This window comes from Pungitius pungitius, chromosome 17 (genome assembly GCF_949316345.1).
Source record: "Pungitius pungitius chromosome 17, fPunPun2.1, whole genome shotgun sequence".
In the NCBI taxonomy this organism is placed as follows: domain Eukaryota; kingdom Metazoa; phylum Chordata; class Actinopteri; order Perciformes; family Gasterosteidae; genus Pungitius; species Pungitius pungitius.
In genome coordinates this window covers 9,734,079-9,757,983 of record NC_084916.1, presented here as the reverse complement: position 1 = coordinate 9,757,983, position 23,905 = coordinate 9,734,079, and the positions used below count along the sequence as shown (strand labels likewise).

The 23,905-nt window shown below is 43.9% G+C and overlaps 1 protein-coding gene across 1 annotated transcript in view; it reads left to right on the top strand.

Annotated features, from left to right (window-relative positions):
- The first annotated feature begins 1,433 nt into the window (after window positions 1-1,433).
- The window catches only part of atxn1a (ataxin 1a), a 68,376-nt gene continuing 45,904 nt past the window's right edge, over window positions 1,434-23,905 (top strand). The window contains exons 1-2 of the mRNA XM_037473927.2: window positions 1,434-1,580; window positions 20,390-20,547. The gene's annotated coding sequence lies outside the window, so the exon portion shown is untranslated. The remainder of the gene's footprint in view (window positions 1,581-20,389; window positions 20,548-23,905) is intronic.

Sequence of the window (23,905 nt, the reverse complement as noted above, 5' to 3'; positions counted from 1 at the left end):
TGTTGCCATATCGGAAAATCTGGTAGAGGTCGCAGAGGGCACGTTGAAAAAGCAAAAAGATTTCAATGCTTTTCAGCAGCTGTATCTTTTTAAAATGAATATTTTTACACAGTACAATTGTCATTTTGTGGTTGATGTTGGCTCAAAGAGTAAAAGCACTTCCTGCCTGTTAAAGCGCCCAGTTACTTTTAACTGTCCAAAATGTGGCCGTGCCATTGAGAGACAAATTGATTTAGCAGCTTAAAGTGAATTAGCAAAAGAAATTAATCCAGTCATAAGTAAGCATCTTTCATCACATGCTTCCTTACAATTCTTACAATACTGTGTGTGTGTGTGTTTTCATGTTGTTGTGTGTTTATGTGCTATTAGCAGTTCAGAAGTTCCACCTTGTCACTGTCAGCTGACTTTCAGTCATTGCCCTCAGCTGAGCCCGCTCTGCCTCAGATTTATGCTTTGACATCCTGGTCTGATGACAGCAGTTCACTGAAAATCACAATGCAAAGAAGATTTGGCATATCCAGCATCAAACATAGGACAAAGTCAAATGCATCTTGAATACTCATATTCAAGTCAAATGACACTACCACTATATATTTATTTTTATGGGGCAACAAAATGGCATTGCGCTTTTATTTTAGTTTTATATGTTCATAATATTATTGTAGTTTTATAATGGTTAATTATCTTTTTACAAGCAATCCATTTCTGTACACAGGATGACCAAATTTGATCCTGTTTTTGATGAAAAATGTAATTGATTTGTTATGAAAAGTAATAATACTTTATAAAAATAAAACAACTACTCAATGACTAGTGCATTTTACAACTTGCTGTATCAATAAAAGAATCACCCTGTCAGTAGTCATTATTATTAATCATATTATCAGCTTATCCTTATTTTCAGGTTGTAGCTAATAGAGGTGGAGCTTATTGTTATAGTCAATATATTGTTGGGTATTTTTAATGTATAACAATGCCTCCCATTCTAAAAACTGATGATATGTTTGAGTACCTCCTCTGTAACGAAAAAATAACAGTAGCCATATTTAGAGGTATAAAAAAGGATTGACATTTAAATGTTGTTTAAAAAGTAGTAGAAATGTAGACTTTTGAGGTGAGGTGTTGAAACATTTAGAATGAAATTTGAAAAATATTGTAAAAAAGCACACACACACCTCGTGGATTTTCCATAACGAAGCAGCCTGTGCTACAAAAAAAATACCCATACACTCTTGAACTGAAAACGGCATATGACGCACTAGCGGCCCCTGATAGTAAATCTGTAATTCACTGTCTGTTCGCCCCGCTCCGAGCCTTGTCATGTTTTTGCATGAGTAGGTTACAAACTGCTCGCTTTTTTTAAACTCTCTCTCTCTCTCTCTCTCTCTCTCTCTCTCTCTCTCTCTCTCTCTCTCCCTCTCTCCCTCTCTCCCTCTCTGAAGGTGGGGGCAGAGAGCTGTTGGCTGTGCGCTGCAAACACCATCAGGAGGGAGACGCTTCCCACCGTCAGCGCCGGAGCAGAGCAGGGGAGCCCTGGCGACAAAGAGAGACGCGAAGTCGGCCGCCCGTTTCACCCTACAGTAAGTCTGCCAAACCTGGCCATTCAGTACTCGTGTTCAAGCGACCTGTCACCACGCACTTTTCCCCCCTCTTTTTGGAGCTGTGAAGAGAAAAATGGCTGGAAGAAACTGGGCAGGGTAGCGCTGACGCTCGTTTTTTAATTTTTTTTTTTTTTACTCCAAAGCCTTGGAAAATGTTTACTCCGCCGTGTGACCTAATTTAAAGTGACCAAACAGTACGTGGTCGCGCGGGCTTCGGGTGTATCTACTTGTCATTTCGGAACGCAAATGCAAAGTTGTGTTTAAGTGGGGGCGAAAGACAGCGGCGCTCTGGCTGGATTGTGCCCGAGCGAGGAGCGCGTCCGCCGGGCGAGCCGGTGTCGGGCAGCCGCTGTACTTTCAGCAACTGCGCCACTCGACCTCGGCTCACACGTTTGCGCCGCTTCTTGGCGCTTTAAACATTGACACACCCTGCGAAACAATGTCTCTTTTAGCCCTAAATGTCTTCTTTCGAACTCTTTTCCGACTGCCAAAGGCAAGCGTTGCGTTTTTTTTTTTTTAATCTCCGTTTCACCATCGCGGAAGTGTTTTCTCTGCGCGAAAAGAGTCGAAGAAAAACTAACTGAGGACAGCGCGCATTTGTCCTCTAGTTTTGCGACATTGTGGCGTAGGTATACTTTGCACGTTCGGGGCGCTCGTTAGATGCTCGGTTGCTACTACGGAGCGTTTGACATCGGCAGCCGGTTGTGGAGGACGTGGGGATTGTGATTGCTGGGCTGCCCGTGATGTCATTCATCCTGGCTTGGACCATTATATAACGGGACTGTAGGGAAGCCTGCGATAGCGGGCTATTTTTACTCTGTTTACACCTCGCAGATGCACTCAGGGTAGGCGATGCCTCCCAACTGGTGGCCTATGCTTTCTCTTATGAATGTAATATGGCAGCCGAACAGAAGGCCGAAGGAACCGGTTATAATGGAAAGCTGTAATGCAGCTTTAATGTTATCTTACTACGTTGAAAAAAGTTGAACTTTATTATCCATTTTCTCACATTTGAAGCATTTATTTATTATAAAAAAAGCAATTGGTGGAGGTTAAAATTGCCAATAAATGTATTTTTAAGTTGCATGACAAATTGCACATTGGATTTCCGATTGGAAAAAACGTCCATAGTCCTTTAGTATTGATTTGCCTTTTGCCCGTAATGCATGAAGCAGTTACACTAAACAAATATCTCATCATAATCTATACTTACATCATAGCAGTGTACACAACGTTTTATTATTTATAAATGATAAACTTATAAACGCCATACATTGACATTGACTTAACAAACAATCCACGTGGAAAGTGTGTATAATATAACTAAATGTAAAAGTTTAAAGAACGGTTTTATTCCAATTTAACAAAACTGTACTGTCAGCTGCCGTCCCTTTTTATAATCACAACTTAAAGCTAAGCAATGAATCTTTTACAGACCCCTTTGTGATCCCAGATCCCCACTTTATGAATCACTGCACAAACCCTTTTTCAGGTAGCAGGAACATCCATACACTTACATTGTGCAGTGTCTGCACAGTACACCCAAAACATGTGACGTATTGCAAAAATACTGCTATAAACAACCCAGTGCCTGTGTGCAATGTCTTCATTGAGTGACTAAGGCAATAGTTGATTTCCAAGTGTGAATAAATCATTGGAGCTCAGGTGCATTTAAGGTGGGCTAACTGCGGTCTGCTCGTGTTTGTTTTTAATATCAATCCGGTTTGAAAATCTTCACCCAGGCCCGACCTCATCACACCAGGGAAAAACAGTATTAAGAGAGGAGTGTGCCCCGTAGTTGGCTTCTCTGTGAATTTGAATTCAACCGTTTTGGTGTGACAGTTCTTGCGAGATGTGGGCAGAGCTGAGTGGAAATGGGGCATTTCAGGATATAGGAAGGAAATTCAGGGATTGGAAGTTCACCAACACTGGGTCGATTTGGATTGCAATTGTCAACTAAGACCATGAAGTGTCATGAAGAGAGATAATAGTGCAAAGGGTGACAATAGACAGGCATTTATCGTACGAGGTAGTCAAACAGAGGGTCGAGTGGGTTTACAAGCGAAGTAAGTGCAAAAATGATCAGGTTTTCTTTAAGAAACAAAACTGCAATGCCCTGAGTGCGGTCATGCTGCTGTGAATCAGATGTGCCGTTCCACCCACCCACCTGCCACACCCACGCATGCACTCTACCACTGGCACTATCGTCTTTGATTCCAGCCACCACTCACTTTCAGATGATAATGAGAGGCAATTAGAAGCCAATGTGTCCTAATCATGAGCCATTTCACTGAGCTTTGCTCATTTTTGTCCGAGCCATATGGGCACACAGACACATTCACCAAAACGCAATGGAAACCACACGTCTGCTGACTATGTCTTTTCTATCTATCTATCTAGCATTTGATGCCTGTAAGGGAAAAGAGGAACAGTGGCTGTTAACTTGTGTAGTCAGACTTCCAGGTAATGATTGGGTGGAGATTTCACTGCTGTACTAATACGTGACAGAAATGTCTCTATGCTCCATTCTGCAAATGGGTTAATGATGGATAGACTGGGCAAATGGATCAACCAATGGCTGCAACAGGTGTTTTATGTTGATGGATTCCGTAGAATAACCGTAGTCTCAACATTTGCTCAGAGAATACGTTTTACAGTTACCTGCAGGCAAAGGTGCAGTGAAGGGTAAACACAAATAAAAAAAGCCTGCGTGGTTGAGTGAAAGTTCACGCTCTGTTCTTGCACTGTTCTTAAGACAGAATAGTATGTAAATCCTAATCTATTACGTTATGATCTGTTGAATACCACACCTCTTAACTACAGCCCTGACTAAACACTTACGCAAATGAGCCGCCAAGAGCCAAAACAAGCATGGGCGTTTGTTAGATAGTTCTATGGGTTGCAACCCTGTCTTAAAAGATAACTCCGAAAGGAGACAAAGCAAGGCACACAGACAAAAAGTATATTGATGATATGTTACTCTGTTTCCTCCCTTCTCTCCTTCATATTGTCGGTCCATGTATATTGACACACACAAACTTTTGGTGTGACACAAGATAATGAAAAGGATTGTTGACCAATATAAGATTAGATCCCTCGCTTCGCCTTTTGCACAAGCGCTGCAGGAGCATGGGACAGAACAGGAATGCAGGCCGTATGAGACAGTGGTGGCACAAAAAAAGACGTGTGTGAGAGGAATGACTTTGAATTTATAAAGAGAGGGTGTTGGTGGGCCAGATCAAGAGATTGAGCTGTCTGGTTGAACCATGCAGCGCGCTTAGAGCTTTTCAGTTTTTCCCTTTCATCCTCCTCTATTCATGAGCGCACCGAATACACATGCATGCACACGAGAGAAAGGACGCCCACGCACATAGAATACTGCTTTTAAAGGGGATCAATGAGAGTTTTGTGTATTTTGTGTGAAAGAACATTCCACCGTGTGATCTGCATGTGTCCCTTTAGTACTTAGTGGACAATCTTGTGTTTCTTAGACTAGTCTGCGATAGCAAGGCAATTGAGATGCCACGGCGGGCACTTAAACCTGCTATTAATCCGAGTGAAAACGTGTCAAATGTAGGGGTCAAAGAGAGAAGCCATTTTTATGGTCTTGTGGATCAGTGACTTCCCTTGTTGAATGCACAATGCTTATTTCTTTAATGGGTTAATACAATTAAAAACACTTACTATAACATTCATAGGGCATCACGTTTCTGTTTATAATTTGTGTTAATTGTGGATCTAAACTGTTTGTGTGTGTGTGTGTGTGTGTGTGTGTTTGTGTGTGAGAGAGAGAGAACATTAGGGTGAATGGATACGTTTGTAGTCTTTGTATTGACCGTGTGTTGGCGTTGGCGCTGTAAAGGTGTAGCTGACTTAACACACAGTTATCTATATGCCGGGAAGGTGGCTGTAAAAGGCTGGGCTGAACTCTAATGTGTACAGTGCAAAAGATGACAGAGTGCTTTGCAAACATCAAGCTTAAGGCCCTGCATCAATTATAATTAGGGCTGTCAAAAGATAAAAAATAGAAAATAGACAAAAAATGATGAAATAATGAATGTTATTGTTACAATGTTATTTTTAATAAATGCTTGTTTTTCTTCTAAAGACTAAATCCTCAAAGTAATGAGTAATCACTTTAGAAAGGGTGTATTTTTCAAACCGTGGTGTTTTAGGGCCACCGTGGTGGTCCTCTGCAGACTGTGTGCCGTGCAGGGTAACGTTAGGTGTTGAGATGGAGGTAGCCTAGCAGCGAGCTTAGCCTAGTGCTGCTTTAAGTGGTCTGTTTGCCATTCGACTCCCTTCTGTTTGACACTTGGAGGAACTCCTCTGCACGGTTCTTCGCAGTATTTTGCGTCTCTGTTGGTTTTACTTCCAATGCAAAAGCTTTCTCCATCTTGATGTAACTGACTGCAGCTAGTGTACATTTTTTGTTGCATTAATTCTGCCACATTAATTGCATAGATTATTGCATTTAGGTTGACAGCCCCTAATTATAATCTAGTACCCCTTTTAATCTAAAATTATTGGTGATTGTTGTGTGAGTTTTTTTTTATTTTTATTGCTGTCAAAGTTGAATGAGACAAAACAACTGTATTCTGACTGGCGTCTGGTGGCTGTGAGGAGTTCACATTAGTTGTTTGTTTTGTATGATAACAAATGATATTAACTGTCCGGATCCTTGTTTATTATATTCATTAAATATTCACTAGAACATGGGTACCATCAGTTGTTGCTACATGTCTGTAAAAACAACAACAGCGCCCACTTGGGAGTAAAGTTTCCATCACTGTACCTGATAAATACCTGCGACGGTGCAACAGAGTCACTCGCCTTGAGAATGGATGCAGTTTGTGACCTTCCTCACTGAAGACCATGCCAGTTGCTGGTGGGTGTTGGTGGGGTTTTTTTGTCCGGTGGGAAAAGGGGCAACCTCTTCCAATTGGTTAAAATCTTCAGAGCGGGTACATAAACCGTCTCCAGGAAGATGTTTTCTCTGCCTGAGCTGTGCATCAATCGGGACACCTGTACAAGTCATCATGGAATCATTTATTCAGTTTGCCGCTCCTGTGATCTCTCTGCCTCGTTTCATATTTGATTACACTCCAAGCAAAGCCTGGCTCGGGGGTCAGGAGCTTCAAGCATCATCCCTTCAAGGGACAAGTGAAATGAGGGAGAATCTAAATGATATCAGCTGTTTAACGGCACTATGTAGTTCATAATAATGGCTGTGAGCTCCTTCAACTGTGGCTCGCTCAGTGGAAAACACATTCCTTCCGTCTTCTCCTCGATTCCCTCGTCCTCTCGCCTCTTCAGCTAGCCGAGTCTTCTCGGCCTTATCCTTATCAGAGGCAGTAGAGGATTACAGCGGGGAGTTGACACTGACTGGCAGCCAGACAGCTCCTGCAGACTCTTCTCTTCCCCACAGAGCTCCAGGCCTGGGACGAGGATAAGCTGACAACCTGGGACACAGCCAGATAGACAGTGATGAAGGAGAGAGATGAAAGAAGAATGCTAGGAATTGGGGTACCATGCGTGTATTGGAGCACAAATGTGATGGTTTCCATTGCCCGACTATTAGCTTTACCCTCACATTGACTGTGAAAACGTTACTAATTCAGTCACTTTACTGGTGCTTCTACTTCCCGTTATTGGAACTGGAGCCCCCTGACCCTCAGCTGCCAGATGGGTGTGTGCGTGGGTACCAACAATGACCCGAGCATGAGCCAGGAGGATATGCATTGAGAGACAGGAATTCAATAACAGGAAAATAGCCAGTGATAGAAACAATCCCTTGAATACCAAAACCCACCCTTCACCCGAGTTGCTCTTGGCAAACGCTTGCTTTCCATTACTACCGTCGATGCTGACGTCACGGCGAGGGTCAGCGCAGGGGCGCGCGCCGACGTCTCCCGAGCTCTCACTCGGTGCGTGGCCCGTCGCTGTCGCAGCGCCACTTCATGAATTTGGACTCCATGCATGGAACGGCATCATCGCTTTGGCCGGCTAGAAGGCCTCATCCGGCTGCCCCCCACGGACGCACTGGCTGTTGTTGTTTGTGGCCCTTCCCGTGTAGTAAGCTGTACATTTTTTTCTTTTGGCAGTCGGGGAGATGTGCTAAAACACGGCTGACAGAGATACAAGGTAGTGAGCCAGGTTGTTCCCGGCCCGCCCGTGAGTCTGTGAGCCCGTCATCCATCACAGTGTCGGGGATACTTTACACTGTGTCTTTAGACTATTTTTCTTTCACCACTCTCGACTAGAATCTTTGGTAATATTATACTTTCACATAGTTTCTCCATGCTGTTACTGCTTGAGGAGTGTCATCTTGTGTGCTTTGCTGGGTGAGGTGACGTAATCTGAGTTATAAATTACGTTTCCCAAAGCCCCGAGCAAGACACGTATGGCAGTACATACCTAATTCTTTTCCCTCTAGTGTTATGCGAGGTACAACGGAGGTAAAAGGAAAAACAAATCAATATCATCCTGTTCTTGCCTTTTTTTTCTAAGTTAAAAGAAACTACTGGGCGTATTTTGAAGAAAAGTAACCACAACACACTTAATATGGCTGTGTTTAAATGATTGTACGCTGCTGTGTATCTTTGACTGATGTTAGGTAGCTTGTGTGTTCCTTTTATTTATGCTGCTGCGACTCAGGCTTGTGTTTTTGCCAGAGAGCGTGTGTGCAGCATGGGGTCAGCTGATGAGCTTTCGACACGGATAAATTACGTTAATTTGAGGTTTCACAGACCGGGTCCGCATCTCTGACAATGTCACCTACTATCAAATGCCACCGTGGGGGAAGTAACACGCCCACTGTGGCGCTTGTAATGCCTCGTTTTCAGACATGCTTGTGATGCGAAGGAGACACACAACCTTTAGACAGTCATTCGAAGCAGATATATTGCATGGATGCACAGCTGTGTGTACACACTCGATGGCGGGTTTGCCCAGGGAAAGAACCTGTGGTGGGAGAAGACAGTTGAACTAATGGGAAATTACTAGACATACTCATCTGACCTAAATATCTCTGATTATACATGGGCCTCACAGGTGAATAGACTGGATTTCATTTTTTTTCTCAGTTGTTTCTGTCTGCCCACTTCCTTTTTAACATTTATTTTCAGTTGATAACCCTCCCCAAAAACGTCACAGCGGTGGGAAAAAAAGAAAATCACAGTTTGACACATTCACTTCATTGTTTCATCGGTAATGTGTTCTGAAAGTGTTAGTACAATATTTCCCACGGCAATTGAGCACGTCCTGCATTGAGACACATCCTGAAGTGGGCTGCTGTTACGCCTGCCTGTCAGATGTGTCGTGTTAACCACTAACCTAAAAAAAAACAACCTCCCTGCCTCCTATCAAACCTTTCACCACCAATTAGCATCAAAACCAAACGGCAGTTTCTTCCTGAGAGAAAATCTGCTTTTCTCCCACTCCTCCTTTCACCCCAGTGCTTTGGTTTAATGCGAGCCAACGTTAGCTCAGCTAGCAACTTGCCCCCGCACCACCTCCTGCGCGGCGGCCTGAGATGGATAGCTGAGTGCATTTGCAACCTGACAGGACACGCTACCTAACTACTGCTGAGAGGGCGGAGGGGGGGGGGGGGGTTGGCAGGCAGCGAGGCGGCGTAACCCTTTTAGGAGGCACTTCATGGATACCTTTTACTCTTACAGCAGGAGCACTGGGGGGTTTTGGAGAGAATTTGTGTGGGGACATTATGAGTAAGGGCATGCAAAATTCATGTTGTTTGGCGACATCAGACTCGAACAAAATACGTCTGTCCGACCTGCCAAAGCTAATTCATCAAGCACAGACACGCGGCAAATGCATTTCAGAATATTTTTGGCAATTGTAGTTTGGTGGGTTAACATCTACGTCCTTCTGATGGCAGACCAAGTAGCATAACTACCAACTTATTTCACAGGAACGTAACCGTCTCATCTGACTCCTCCCTTTTGAAACGTTCCAGATTCACAATTATAATTATAATACGGGTAGATGAAATCCAGCAGTCTGATTGGTTGCAAGCTTTTGCAACCGGTCAATTAAGGTGGTCATGAGCGGTGTGAATGAATGAGACCTTTTAGGAGACCCAATGTTTACATGCACGTCTGGGGACTATTATTCTCAAGGCTACTGAAAAGCGATACACGTGATACTAAAAGGCAGCTATTTACGTACTATTTATGATGTGACTGGTAACTGTATTATAAAAGCAATAAGGCACTTGAGGCAGTACTTTATCTTCAATAATGTAACAGTGGCGCTGCCCCTTTCGGGCCTAACAACACCCTCAAACTATTACATTATTGGGCGATAAATTACAGCTTCTCGTACCTCATTGCTTAAATAAGAGTATTAATGTGCATACAGTGTACCCTTTTCAACGACTGCAATTTAGCTCAGCGTTTTCAACATTTCCGAGCTCAGGGTTCCTAGTGTCCCATTGATGATAATGGGAAATGGACTGTTCTTGTATAGCGCTTTTCTGTTCTTCCAACCACTCAAAGCGCTTTAACACTACATGTCATCTTTCACCCATTCATACACTGATGACAGGCGCTACCATGCACAGGGCCACATGGACACACGGGTTAGCAGGGCCTGGGATCGCCAATCCTCTGATTGTAGGACGGCCGGGTTCCCCACTCGCACACAGTCGGCCAGAAAGAACCACTTGCTACAGCATGTCTGTTCCTTCTTAAAGCTGTTTTTCTCAACCTACAATGGCCAATGGTGGGGGAGAGATTGATTTGGTCGCAGATATGCTTGCTACGCCATTTTCAACACAGACTTTTCAAAGTGATGCAAAGCCTACTTAAAATGCGTTTCTGTCTAAACGTATGGTTTCTAGGAGATGGATTCATTCAGGTAGGACTACGTAGAACATCACTGAATGCCTAGATGTTAAACGCTCAGCCTGCCACTGCTTGTACTTGACAAAATGCAGTCTCTGTAGAAGAAGGCAAGCCAGGTTTCCTGAGTGTGTGCAGGAAATCCACTCTGCTTAGAAGCACACACACACTGCTGGATTTGAGGTTTGGTTAGACTAACCTGAACTCCATGACCTTTTACCAAGAACTAGACTGACCCTGAACTATGTGAGGGCCAACATCTGCTAATACCCATTAACAGTGAACTGGTCTGAACTGCTTATCGTTCTGTTTCCAGAGAAGAGTCACGCTGTCAATAAGATGACTTTTCGAGCTAAAGTCAGTTTGTTTCCTAGGGGGCCCACTACTCATAGCGTGTGCAAATATATTCCACGGCAAGACACCACTGTTGATACATTTGTAGCCGTGCAAGATAAACAGCTATTCCAGGTCACCATCACAAGTGGCCACGAGGCAGGAGTTTGTTTTGCAGATTCGCCGCACATTTGAGTTTTTGAGGACTTTTGCTCAGTATGGTTACTAAATATGTGCCACTGTCTTGCAGCCTGAGTATCAGTGCTGGCTGCTAGTGTTTGTATTTGGTTCCCTGGGTAATGGCCATATCTTGATAGAGAGGGAACTACAGATGTCTAGGATACCAGAGACAAAAAGGATTGCAAAACACTGCTCCGTCTCCCCGTTCGAGGACGACACTGCAGCCTGTGTGTGTCAGGCCGTGCATTGTCTGCTGTGTTAGCTCGCTTTGGAAATGTAGTCAACAACAAGCATTTTGAAATGTGTGCGTTCAGCGTAGCTATGTCTCACTTCCTGTCCGCTGTCCACCAACACGTTTAAGTTTATCAACATGGCACTCGGGGTATCTGTTAGGGACCATTTGTGGCGTCGCGCCGACAACAGCTGTCGCAATAAACCGCAACATTGCATTTCCTCACATGCACCAGTTCAAAGATTCAAAAGTGCAAAAGTTCTCTTTCAATTCTAGAATCACAACATAGAAACGTCCGTCTCTCCCACAAACGGACCCTGCTCTGGTTTTCTCAGAAAGCTTGCACAAGGCTGCTAAGAAGCTGCTGGATTTGCAGGTTTCCATTTGAACTTTCGGCAAAGGTTTTCTCTCTTGTGTGATTGCCAAGAGCAACACATGATTAGTGTCCACCAATAGTAATACAGCTCAGTCCTCTCCGGTCCAGCTTTGGAGAGGAGCTTTATAGGGTTTATATGGTTGTTGTTTACTTGTAATCTTTTAAAACTGAGTTTCATAATGCCTCGTAAAAGTAGTAAGCCTGTGTCCTGTGATCATTTATACGCCTTTCTGTTGGTAAGCCCAGAGAGACGTAAAAAAAAGAAAGAAAAAAGGCTTTGACCAGATGTGCAACAGTGTTCTTAAGGAATTACCTACGGCTTTGCACCAGTGACACATTTACGTCACCGGCACACCCCATTTATTTTCCTTTAAACTCAACTAATGTGGGAATTGACATTAAACTATGAGCCAGTTGTCTCAGTGAGAAAGACAAAACACAAAGCACCAACACAGTTATGATACATGATATAGTTTATTGGATGGAACTCTATTTTAGGCACCTCTTCATGTAAATCAAAGTAACAGAATATAGTATAGCATATAATATACATTTATATAACAGACCTAAATCAATCTTCTGTGACTAATGGAAGGCCTCCTGTCCGATTCTCAACATCTGTGTGTGACTCAATGCACTACCTGGCTAAAAATTGTCTGTTGCCTCGGAGATCGGATTTACTTGACCAGATAATATGTTTGCAGTTCAGAGTACATTTGAATTCTAGGTCACAAACTGAATGTGTCAATCGTTCTTTAACATTGAAGATAAAAAGAAAAAAAAAAACTGAATATGCCATTTCCAAATAATATCCCATTGAGCAGCATTTAGCAATTGTGCATCAAGACTAGAGCTGCAACTAACGATTATTTTAATAATCGATTCATCTGTCGATTATTTGTTCGATTAATCGATGAATCGGATAAAAAAATAAAAAATGTATAAACATTAATTTCCAACCCTTTATTGAAAAATAGAACTGACTGTGCATTTTCTAAATATCTTTTGCACTAACAGATTGCTCCTTGAACATCCCTAAGTAAGCAAATAAAATGGACTAACACAAAAAACATACACACATCGCATGATGTATACTTTACAGCCGCCAAATTAAATATATTAGGCACAAAATCATGAATCATCCCCGTGGTGCTCCTGTGCCAGGCCATGTCGCTTTTGCATATCTTACAATTAGACATGTCAACCCTCCCGAATTTCAAAGCCCCTCCCGAAAATATCCCGGACCGACCTTTTTCCTGATTTCCACCCGGACATTCCCCCCCCCCCCCCGTTGCCCGCTACGACATTTCAGTGTGAAATATTTAGATCGCATTGGCTTCTCTTCCTCCGCATGTTTCAGAACAGTAGTACGGGTCTCTCCGATGTTCTGCTGCGCGAGCGCTCAACTTTTTTTTTTCTCAGCTCTGCGCGGCGCGCGCAACTTTCTTTTAATACTCAAAGATAATAGTCGCGCGACACAACGAATCGATAATGAAATTCGTTGCCAACGCTTTTAATAATCGATTTTAATCGATTTCATCGATTTGTTGTTGCAGCCCTAATCAAGACCACTCGTTCGACTTTAATTAGGGCCTTTTAACTCTCCATGATATTTTTTAATTGATCCGTAATTTGCACTCAGCTCTGCATTAACTACTTTTGAAATGTACAATCCCATCGAGGTGAACCAGCTGAGCACTTCAAATCAAACGCTGACACATGACGTGCACGTCTGAAAAGGTTTCACGGATCCTGTTCACGTGTTAAGACCCCCGACAAGGAATTTAAAGGCTTGTTTCCTGGGGTTTCACAGACAGCTGTTATGAAATAATAATGGCAACTGTACTTCTAAGTGCAAAACGCTAGGGCGAACAGTAACTCAGTGGGAGGCTGAGCGGAAGGAGGGGTGGATGTTTTAGAGATGTTGTCATCTCTCGTGGTCAGCACCAATAGCCGGTTGGCTCCTGAGCTTTCCTCTCTCCCTCAATGCCCACTCAATTATTCAACCAACGCTATGTGGACGCGTGTCCGTGTAGCCGTGCACACCTGCTGGACTAAGAGCTTGTGCGTGTGCGATTTGTGCGTGCGTGTGTGTCTGTGTCTGTGTGTGTGTCTGTGCGCTCAAGGTGGGTTGAAAGGAACCGCAGTAATTTCACAGAGTGAGAATGTAGCCTGCCCCACTCTGAGTCTTTTAATCATGTATAGACACTCGGGGCACTCCCGTGTGAGCGTACTGTATCCGTATTAATTTGTGAGTGAGGTTTTTGGTACGGTGCGTGTCGGGGGAGATTGCCCTTAGAAGTCCCTGAACCCAGCATGTGTGTTTGTGTGTGTCTTCTAATGCCTACGACAGAATCGATCACCAACACATCGCTGTCCTCGTTTTTTTGCAAATGGCTTTGTTAGCAGTAGTTCATTGGATGACATTTTTCTACTCCAGCTTGTTCTGATTTTTTTACCTAACATATTTTAGGTCTCTCATTGTATTATTTTCCTAATATGAATCATGTAATTTTTAGATATATTTAAACAAATATCTATGCTTTCCAGTTTAGATTCTGACATCTAGATGTTGGGTGTATTTTGAATGTAACTAGCAGGGGCCTACAAAGACTACAATCCCTCCGTGACATGCGACGAGCGTGCGTTTGTGTGAGCACACGTTTCATGTTGGAGCCTCCAATAATGCAATCTCAGGATGACCTTGTGGCAGTTTGTCACCCCATGATGCCCATCCCTGTGACTAACACTCATCCTAACCAGCTGCTGGGCCATTGTGGAGGGAAAGAAAACAATACGTCGCGTAGCTGGCCGGCAAGCTTCAGCGCGTCTTTGTGTGGTGCAGTAAGTGTTGTATTTTGTGGTATAAAGAAAAAGAAAAAGAAAAATTCCACATTTTGAATTTCATGTGACACCATGTCTCAATTGTATTGTTGCCTCAGGGTAGTTTTAAAAATAAACCGTGTCTTGAGCCCTGGGTTTCCCTCACTACTGCAGTGCTGAAAGGATAGGGATGAGCAGAAAATGTTTAAAAAGTGATGTGGCTCGGGGTGTGTGTGTGTGTGTGTGTGTGTGTGTGTAGGGGGGGGGGGGTCTTACTATTTCTTCCCTGGCGTCCCCATATAAACTGAGCACTTGACGATTTGCTCCCTTGTGGACACACAAATACACAGTATGCAAATCGCTGCTGAACTTGAATTCACCTGATTTCACTGAAACAATTTGTTGTCTTTGCACTACAAGCCGCCTGGGCCGTGTGAGTGTCCCCTTCGTCCTGTAGTGTGTAACTACAGAGGCGGGAGGCCGGGGACAGCGGTGTTGTACGTTAGCAGTCTGAGTATTGACCGTGTCGCTCATGCTGGAATGCCCGGCAGGGTGTGGCCACAGTGTGTTGGCCACTGTGACCCCTGCGACCTCGGTGACACAACCTGTCGTGAGTCTTGTGTCGGAGTGACGGAGGACAGCGTCCCGCATGGTGTGTCACGTGGCTGTGACGTGTCCCAAGGACCAACTGACCCGACTGGCCACGTTTCTGTTATATTTAAATATGCATGTTGCAGGAGCACGCTATAGTAACACACACACACACACACACACTCGGTCACACATACACATATACAACTCTAAAATTCAAGGTTAAACAAAGATAACAAAGATAACCAGACTTTATTTGGGTTAAGGGCAGTGCAGCATGTTGGACGTGAGCCATGACCTGACATGCACACATATACACACATACATAGTGTACACACACACACTTGTCACCTGGAGTCTGCTCAGTCCTCTTTCTTGTGGTCTCTCTGTCCCTTTGTCCTCTCTGTCTCGGTCATCAGACCTTGTAGCAGGATCTCAAGGGACAGCCGGTGGGGCAGTGTGAGCACCTGCACTTTGTGTGTGTGTGTGTGTGTGTGTGTGTGAGCACCTGTGCTGTCAGCAGGAGCCCTCCACAGCCGTGGTGCTCGATGACGTATAGCTGGTGACTTCTTAAAGTCGTGCTGGGAAACCCATAATAATGTTATATTCTTAAAGTCACCTAATTTTAGTCAGTGATGCACTATTGATATGTGTTTTGTTTTTTTGCTGATTCTAATATTTCATTTCCATTTACGGTTTTTCTCTATCCGCCAAAAACAACTTAAACTCTGTCAACAAACAAAGTAAATACACACTATTTCAAAAGAACAAGTGATGCGTTTTCTTGTTTAAATATGCCTTCAAAATGCCTGATTCAAAAAGAAAAGTGCATTGCATCACTGTGCTTTTAACATCATATTTCTATCCTTCACCCATTAACTAGAAGTTGACGGACAGGGAGAAGCACTCCCACACCGTCTACGTTTCGTAATCAAGTGAGACTAGATGTTTGGCGTGAAGGAGGTAGATGAGGTCACATGACTCCTGCTCTGACAGCAGCAGCTCGTATCTCGTAATCCGGGCGCCCATTGTTCCATCCGTCTGCTTCGCTGTTACGTTACTGCTGCAACAACTGTTCACTACTCATTGTTCCTTTAAAAAGATTTCAATGCGTAACTCACAAGTGGATTGCTGGTTTATTGTGCGTCGGGTGCACGAAAAAGCTGGAAAGCATGTGCTTCAATGAAGGATAGACAATTTGCTCTATGCAAAGATGACACCAAAGTATTGTTTTCCAGCTTGTGCTCGAGTGACACAGTACGCGTGTGTGACCGAGAGAAGAGGACTTGAAAAATGATCAAAAGCAGTAATTGCTATTCATGCGTGGGCAGCACATGTCTTTTGAATGTTTGGAATAATATAAGTCAAAGAACGCTGTCTGCGCATGTGTGCCACTTTTGAAGATGTGATTGTGTGTGAGTGTGTTCCCTGCAGGCCCCCTGCAGCATATTCTCCTCATCCAGATTCTCAGATGATTGTGTGTGTGTGTGTGTGTGTGTGTGGGTGCTCGTGCTCACCGCTTCTCCTGCGTCTCCGGGCCCTCTGCGCTCACGCTGCCTGACCGAGGAACGCTGAGTAATTCCCTGTGGGGGGGGGGGTCTGCTTGTGCTTTCATGTTCGGCGCTTGGTGCTCTCTGTCAGCTGCCTCGCTCACACATGTTGACTCCTCACACGCGTGTGCATTCAGAGGCAAATGCCGTGCGTATTTGCGGCCATGCAAAAGGGAAACTGGAGGAATTCCGTTCTTTGTCACTCAATGACTTTTTTTTACTCTTCCACTTCTTGAGCTGTGTGTGTGTGTGTGTGTTCTCCCTCCCTCACATCTCTTAGTCACGTGTTTCTAGGTTGTGGTGTTTGGCTCTGGAGAATGCTAGTATTAGAGAGTAGGGTGGAGGAAATGAGAGGGAAAGAAGAAACGAGATAAGAAGTCGACATTCAAATCGTCTGGTTTAAGTGTGTAGACGCTGATGAAAACCAGGCACTGCTACTAAAAGCTTTCCTCTCAATACTGCAGCATTTTGGACCATTTCTTAGGGAGTTGACTTTAAATTGCCCTGTGAAGTAACATGATCACATCATGGCAAACAGCTGTTGTTATTCTATAAAAAGTTTAATGGCAATGAGGAGATGCTTAATTAAAGCCCCCATCTGTGGAGGCCCAATAGAGAGGAAGCAAGTGCTTGTAATATAAACATCTGCAGTAGTTATTTCTAGATCATTGTGTGCATTCTTCATAAATTGGGGCTGGAGGTATGTTCTTTTATGCTCCTACATGGGTCCTTCTCATCTTTGTGCCGTGTGAGTGTCTACTTGAGCCATCGAGGCTGCGTCTGTGGAAATCGTCGGGTACAGAATTACAGAATGGGAACATTCGGGGGGCTTTTTAAGGGTAGGCTGAACTTTGGACCGTGGGGATGGAGCTTTGTAACCGAGAGGTGGTTCATTTCTGTCTCTGTGTCGGTCTCTTTTCGCTCTCTCTCTCTCTCTCTCTCTCTCTCTCGTACACGACTTTTTGCCATTTTAATTTGTTGAGCTTTACCCGCATAATAGTTCACAAACCGTATTAGGAGGCTTTATGTTTAAATGCGTGTAATATAACTTAAGCAACTGATTCAAGCAGGGAATGAATAAAGATGTTGAGAATAATTGCGACTGCATGTTGTATTCTAATCTTCTGTTATAACTGGAGCAGTTTCACACCCTAACACTTGATTTGCGATGTGTCGTACACACACACACACACGCACACACACACACACACATTGTGGCCTCATGAGTCCCTTTCTGGCTCACATGTGCACATTTCTTCTATGTAATCTACTTTACTGAGATCACATTAGTCTGCTTCACGGATGGTCACCAACACAAACTGCATCTGTTGGTATGCCTCACATGTAGGCTTGTGTTCAACCTGCCCAATGTTGACCGGTTTGAGGCTGGTCTTGTTGAAGCAGCCAGTGAACTCGGGCCGGCAGTGCAATCCAACAACTTTGCAACGCTGCACTTTCTTCAGTGTTAGGAAGCCAGCAGTGTACCTTTTGCACATTAGCCAAGTAGAAGTCGCTTTGAGTGGAATTCCCTTCTGAGGACTGGTGCATTTTGTCCATTCCCTTCCCTCATGGGTTTTTCTTTTTTTATTTGTTCACTGACAAAGATACAAATAATGATCAGGGTTTATTAAGCCAAACAAGCACACAAGGAAGCAAAAACAACAAAGTTTGTGTGTGTGTGTGTGTGTGTGTGTGTGCGCGTGAAAAAACAGAAGCTGATGAGACGTGCCATGTGACGATATGGTATATACTCAAAATAATAAATAAAAAGGCTGTTGTGAAAAACAGAACATAATAAGATACAGGGAGTTATGTGTGTTCCCCTCTCTTTAGTTGTGTGGATTAGCCGAGCTGTGTCATGCTGTAATCCTGCAAGAGATATTGCTCTGTTCCTCATCACACACACACACACACACACACACACACTTGTCTGCATTTAATGTGTGTGCATGTGGGTCCGACCCTGCCTGCAACAGTGGGACAGCAGCCAAAGGGACCAATAGAAAAGCAGATTGAAAGGGGCGGGGCATGGTTTGATAGGTGCACATGGAGATGTACACACACACACACACACACACTCAGGCTGCACTGTCATTGAGCTCATTGTGAGACAGAGAGGGAACTGGCTGCTGGGCTGCTGAGTAGGTGGAAAAACGTGTGTGTGTGTGTGTGTTTTTAGGAAGTGTGTGTACATTCGGACCGCTCTTTGCCACGTAACAAACATCTCCTCCTTGTATTGATTAATGCTCGGAAATTAAAAGATGGATGTTAAACCAAGGGAGGAGGCAGTTGAGAGGAGAATTTTAAAGCAATACTTCAAAATGCCAATTTGTATACGAGTTACTCATCTTGTGTTGAGTTGAATTCTTAAAGAAAACTTTTTTTTCCAAAAACACAGTAATTCCTTGATGTAGTGAAATAAAGGTATGCTAGATTTAAAACACTTATTAACTTCTGGTGGTTTGGTTATCAGCTCCGTGAGATCATAAAGTTGCATGAAAGCTCTTCTAATCACACATATTCGTCACCTGTGTGTAAAAGGTGTTTTACAGGTGCATGTTCATCAAATTCTTCTTAACTCAGCACAAAGGTGTGTTTTTAGTATCTGTGTCTGTCCCCAGGGTCCCGCTGCCACATGATTAACTGATGTGATTTTGTGTTGCCAAGGCGATGCCTTGTCTCAGAGTTCAAGTTAATGCCCAGCCCCGCCTTTTGACCTTGGGACATATCTTTGTCGCTATGGTAACAGCCCCCAGGGTTACTGTAAATGAGACGACTGTGTTTGTTACATACGCAAAGCATTTCTTATCCGACACTTTACTAGATTTATTTAGTCGGGAGGCATTTTCACCCATCACTCCTCTGTGATACATGAAGCAACGGTCTTCTGCTCTGAGCTACCGCTTGGAGTGCGAGTGGTTTGGTAGTAAGTGACTTGCACTGTTGTAAGTAGAAACACTAGTTTTAGTACAAATCTTCCTTCCCTTGCAATAGCTCTCATTTAACTGGAGGCATTTGGTCAGACGGAAACATTGCAAACAGCAAGCCAAATTCCTAAAAGAGACCTAATTTCCTCCAAATAACTGTTTTGATTTATTCATTTTTTTAAAGAAAGATACATGCCTCAAACCATTGTCTGGATGTGGATAAACAAAGCGTGGTTGCCATGCCGATGGGGCATCAGTGTATAAATAGCATGGGTGTTTGTTCTGACGACTCCTGGGAGAGGGAAAGGAAAAGAGAAAGAGACAGAGCGAGAGAGGGAGGGAGACCCGGCCTTTACACATGCTCCGTTGATCCGTCAAGTAAGACCGCGGTGGCAATCGATGTGCATCAAAGGTTAACAGGTTGCCTCTATTGACATTTAAGAGGAGTGTGTTTTTATAGCAGCAAACCATGGAATGCAACAACACAAATCACACGCACATACGTGCAAGTCCAGTATTTCTAATGTGGATATATTATGATTTTCTAGAAAGTCAGCTCTTAAGGATGAATAAACTTTCTCACTGAATTTAGAGACTGAAAAGATCAAGAAGCTCGACATGCAAGTGGTTCAGTGAGCGAGTTAAAGAGTTCGGAAGTGTCCCTTCCACCCAAAATGTTTATAGATAAGAAAGTTTACTCTTTCTCCATAAGCTGCTGTTCATTAAAACTGAAAGCAAATCATTTCGGGACAAATAACACTTGGCTGAAGGTTAAGCTGATGATTGTAATTGCATAGCGGGGGATTGGCTTATTATGCAGTGATAATTGAGCAAGCACAAGCAATAATCACAACACGAAAAATAGCACAATGGAGCCGGGAACACTCTTAAAACGCTCTGTGTGTCTCCTCGCAGGGAATGGTGACAGCGCCTGCAGACGGACGGACGAGGACGGACGGCGTGGACCGACGGCGCAGGCACCCGCAGCGCTTCCCTCCCATTGTGGGAGAGATCCACACCGTGCACCAGGAACCGCAGCTCCGCCCACTCCGCCCATGCAGCTCTGCTCCCAGGTAGGATGTAGGTCTCGCCCGCCATATCTGATGTCCAGATGATTGTGGAGCTTTTCCCAGATCAATCAAAACGTCAATACGAGTACAGGTGTGGTTTGTTTTTCAGCCAGAGGGATTATTCAATCCTAATATTTCACTACAGGAGTGTGGGTTTCTATCTGTGCCCCATTATTCATCACATACGAGCTCAAGGGTACAGACGGAGCAACGCGTTACGTGACCTTCTATTACCCGCTAAATAAGACCTTCCATTTAGTGCTAATGAGGCAGGATGAGTCGCCAAAAAGGTCCAAAGACTTGGGCATGTGTCCACGTACATCATCACGCTTCCACCTCTCGGGTCGTTTGTGCGAAGACAAACCAATGAAAAACAGAACTGAAAGGCAACAAATGTATCTTTTCCTTGGTCAGCTGACAATATTAACACTAATATTTAATTATTAAATAATGAATCATAATTAAACATAATTCCCAGAGTGGAAAGCTCTCACTAAATGTTTTACCCGGCCTGATTATTGTACAGTATTGTGTCAGTATTCAAGTACAGTTTGACTATTCCGATGTGCTAATGGGTGTTTGGGTTGTGTTTTTCTGTGTCTTGTAGATAATAAACATTTCTGGGCCTGTGTGAGCTCTTCTCCTCCTCACACTCGCTTCTTCCACTCAAATGTTTTGTCTTTCTATCGTATTCGCTGCTTCTTCTTTTTTTCACCCTCCCACTGATCTCCCTCAACTCCCCTCTCTCCCTCTCTGCTCGTCTCCATCCATTCTCTATCCGAGCCGTCGCCCTCTGTCCTCTTCCTCCTTTCTGCATCCCCTTCCCCTTCTCCGTCAGTCTTTTATCTCCATCTCGCCAGCTGTGTGTGGAAGCTGCATTCTCTCCTACGAGGGAGAGTCGTGTGAATAGTGACGCTCGCTGAGAACAGGGAGGAAGCCAATCCCTGTCTTTTGTCTCGTTGAAGCCGTCTCTGACTCCTCTGGAGTCACCTCCTCTCCTTTCCTCTGCCCTAACACTCTCCTGCGACCAATCCTGCGTCTCAGGAGTTACTTTTAAGGGAAGATGTATTTCATGATCAAAACCAAAGCACGGACTGGATTAATGTTCTAATTTGAATTACACTACACATAAGTGTAATTAGTTCCAAAAAAATCCATTAAGCCCAAAGAGAAGTGTCCTCGGAGTCTCATTCCAGTAGCTGTTTACAAAACAGTTTTTTGTTTACTACCCTCCAGCAGTCTGCGGTTACATTTGACTCACCGACAGCATCAGTGGATTCTGCTACGAGGTACTTGAGTGCGCTCAGGGACTTCTCCCACAACTATACAACGATGTTTTGAAGTAGAGGACTAATTAGTTTATTAAATTAACTTTGTACCAATTCAGAGAGGAGCAGAGTAAAATTAAGACCATCTTCAAGAGTACAAAATACAAAGTACAAAGGAAATGTATACGTTTAGATGAAACAAATGCAAGGAAAAATTAGATGATTATATAAAAAGCTGGAATATAAAGTGGTCTTACAAATATAAATAACTTTCCTGCTCGCTCACAAAAATTCAACCTCTTTCCCTCCCTGTCTCCTCTCTCCTTTCTGTCTCCTCCTTTCTTCACCCATCACTCTTGCTGAATGGAAGTTACACATCAACACTCCCTGCTACTTTCTGCTTCCCCTCTCTTTTGTAATTTCACTTTTGACAGTTGCCTTTCTTTGAGCAGAAAGCCCAAGAAATAAGCAGATGGAGAGCTGACAGTCTGGAAGCTCAAACAATGACGCCGTGCAGCAAGTCGCTCTGATCAACACGTCGGAAAATAGCAGTTAATGGGGGGAGCCGGGTCGGGCGTGCACGTGTTTAGTGCACGTTGCTGCATGTGAGCGTGCCCCACAGGTTAGCTCATGGCTCATAATGTGGTTACTTGTGATGACACAGCGTGGAAAAAGAAAGTGTGAGAGGGATTACGTTCTTTCAACAAAAAAAAAACGATTTTGACCTGACTATTTTTAGTAGTATTTGAATTTTTTAGCTGCTGCTAGTAACTGCTACTTTTACAAAATTACCAGGAGTCAGGAAGTGAATCCGCCTCATTTGTTATTTTACTGGAAGCGTTGCATTGATCTGCATCTTAAGTTTCTCACACTACTGGTCGACGCCAACTTCATTTTCAGGTGAAGCCTCTAGGCTGCAAAGTTTAGATGCTAAAAGAAAAAGTTAACTTGTTTACGTCTTGCACAATAAATCAAGCTTTATATGGATTCAATCAATTTGCAAAGATTTATTTTTTTTCCTCATATGAGACTGAAATGACTCCCACCCACTCTCTTCGTTAGGCTCAATGCAGCCTGCAGCAACAGCTCACAGTAATCTCAAAGATGTCAAATTACCAATTAACCCAGCAGTGCTCTCTATATTAAAGCTTCACAGGAGCTTTCAGATGTCCAACAATGCCGGGGGAGTATCAGTCCTTGAGCAAAGTCTCAATATAATGTAAACTGAGTTGTTCTTCTCCTTTGCTGAATCCCGTTCACCAGTTATGGGGATTCGGCGACCTGCTTAATGTTACCATTAACACCATTTAAATGTCAGAAGATCTTTTGAACTTCACACTTCAGAGGTCTCCTGTAGCAGGGAACCTGTTACATTCGGTGCCTTCAGCGGGTTAGGCACCCTGAGCAAATGGAGAGGTCCTCCCTTAAGCTCTCTTCTCTCCCTCTGTGTGTGTGTGTATGTGTGTGTGTGTGGATTTCCCTGTCTCTATTTTCTTGTAAGAGCTGCTTTCTGCTTTATTTGATCTCAGCCTCTATTCTCTTATAGTATAATTGTGTTTGGAGGGCAATGGACACACACCTGGGACTAGCAACTTACTACGGCAGCTTCACAGGAATGAAGAAAAGAGCGATGGAAGGAGGGAGGGGAACAAGGGACACAAAGACAAGGAAGACAGGTGGACAGAACCACTAGAGTACTGCAATAAAAATAAAAGAGTGGTAACGAACGTGAAATGAACGTATTCTCTTCTCCGTAGCCAAACAGAAGGAGAATTCAGTCATAATACGCCGCCGCACCCCCCCCCCCCCCGCCCCCCCCCCCCCCGGAGAGTCACTCACTCACTTTCACTTCTGTCTCGTTGTCTTTACCTGTCACGCCTCGTCCTCCACCAACACACAACGAGCACGTACCGTGTGGCTGTCTGCGCCTACTGAGCAATCAGTTAATTACTGTGCCCGGTGTCACCAAGTTCAACGAGAGAGAGAGAGTGAGGGGAGGAGGCCGAGAAAAGAAGACTGGTGGAATGAATGAAAAGAGAGAGTGGAAATGAGGCTGCCTATTGGGAATGTACAGGAAATCTTAACAGCAGAAG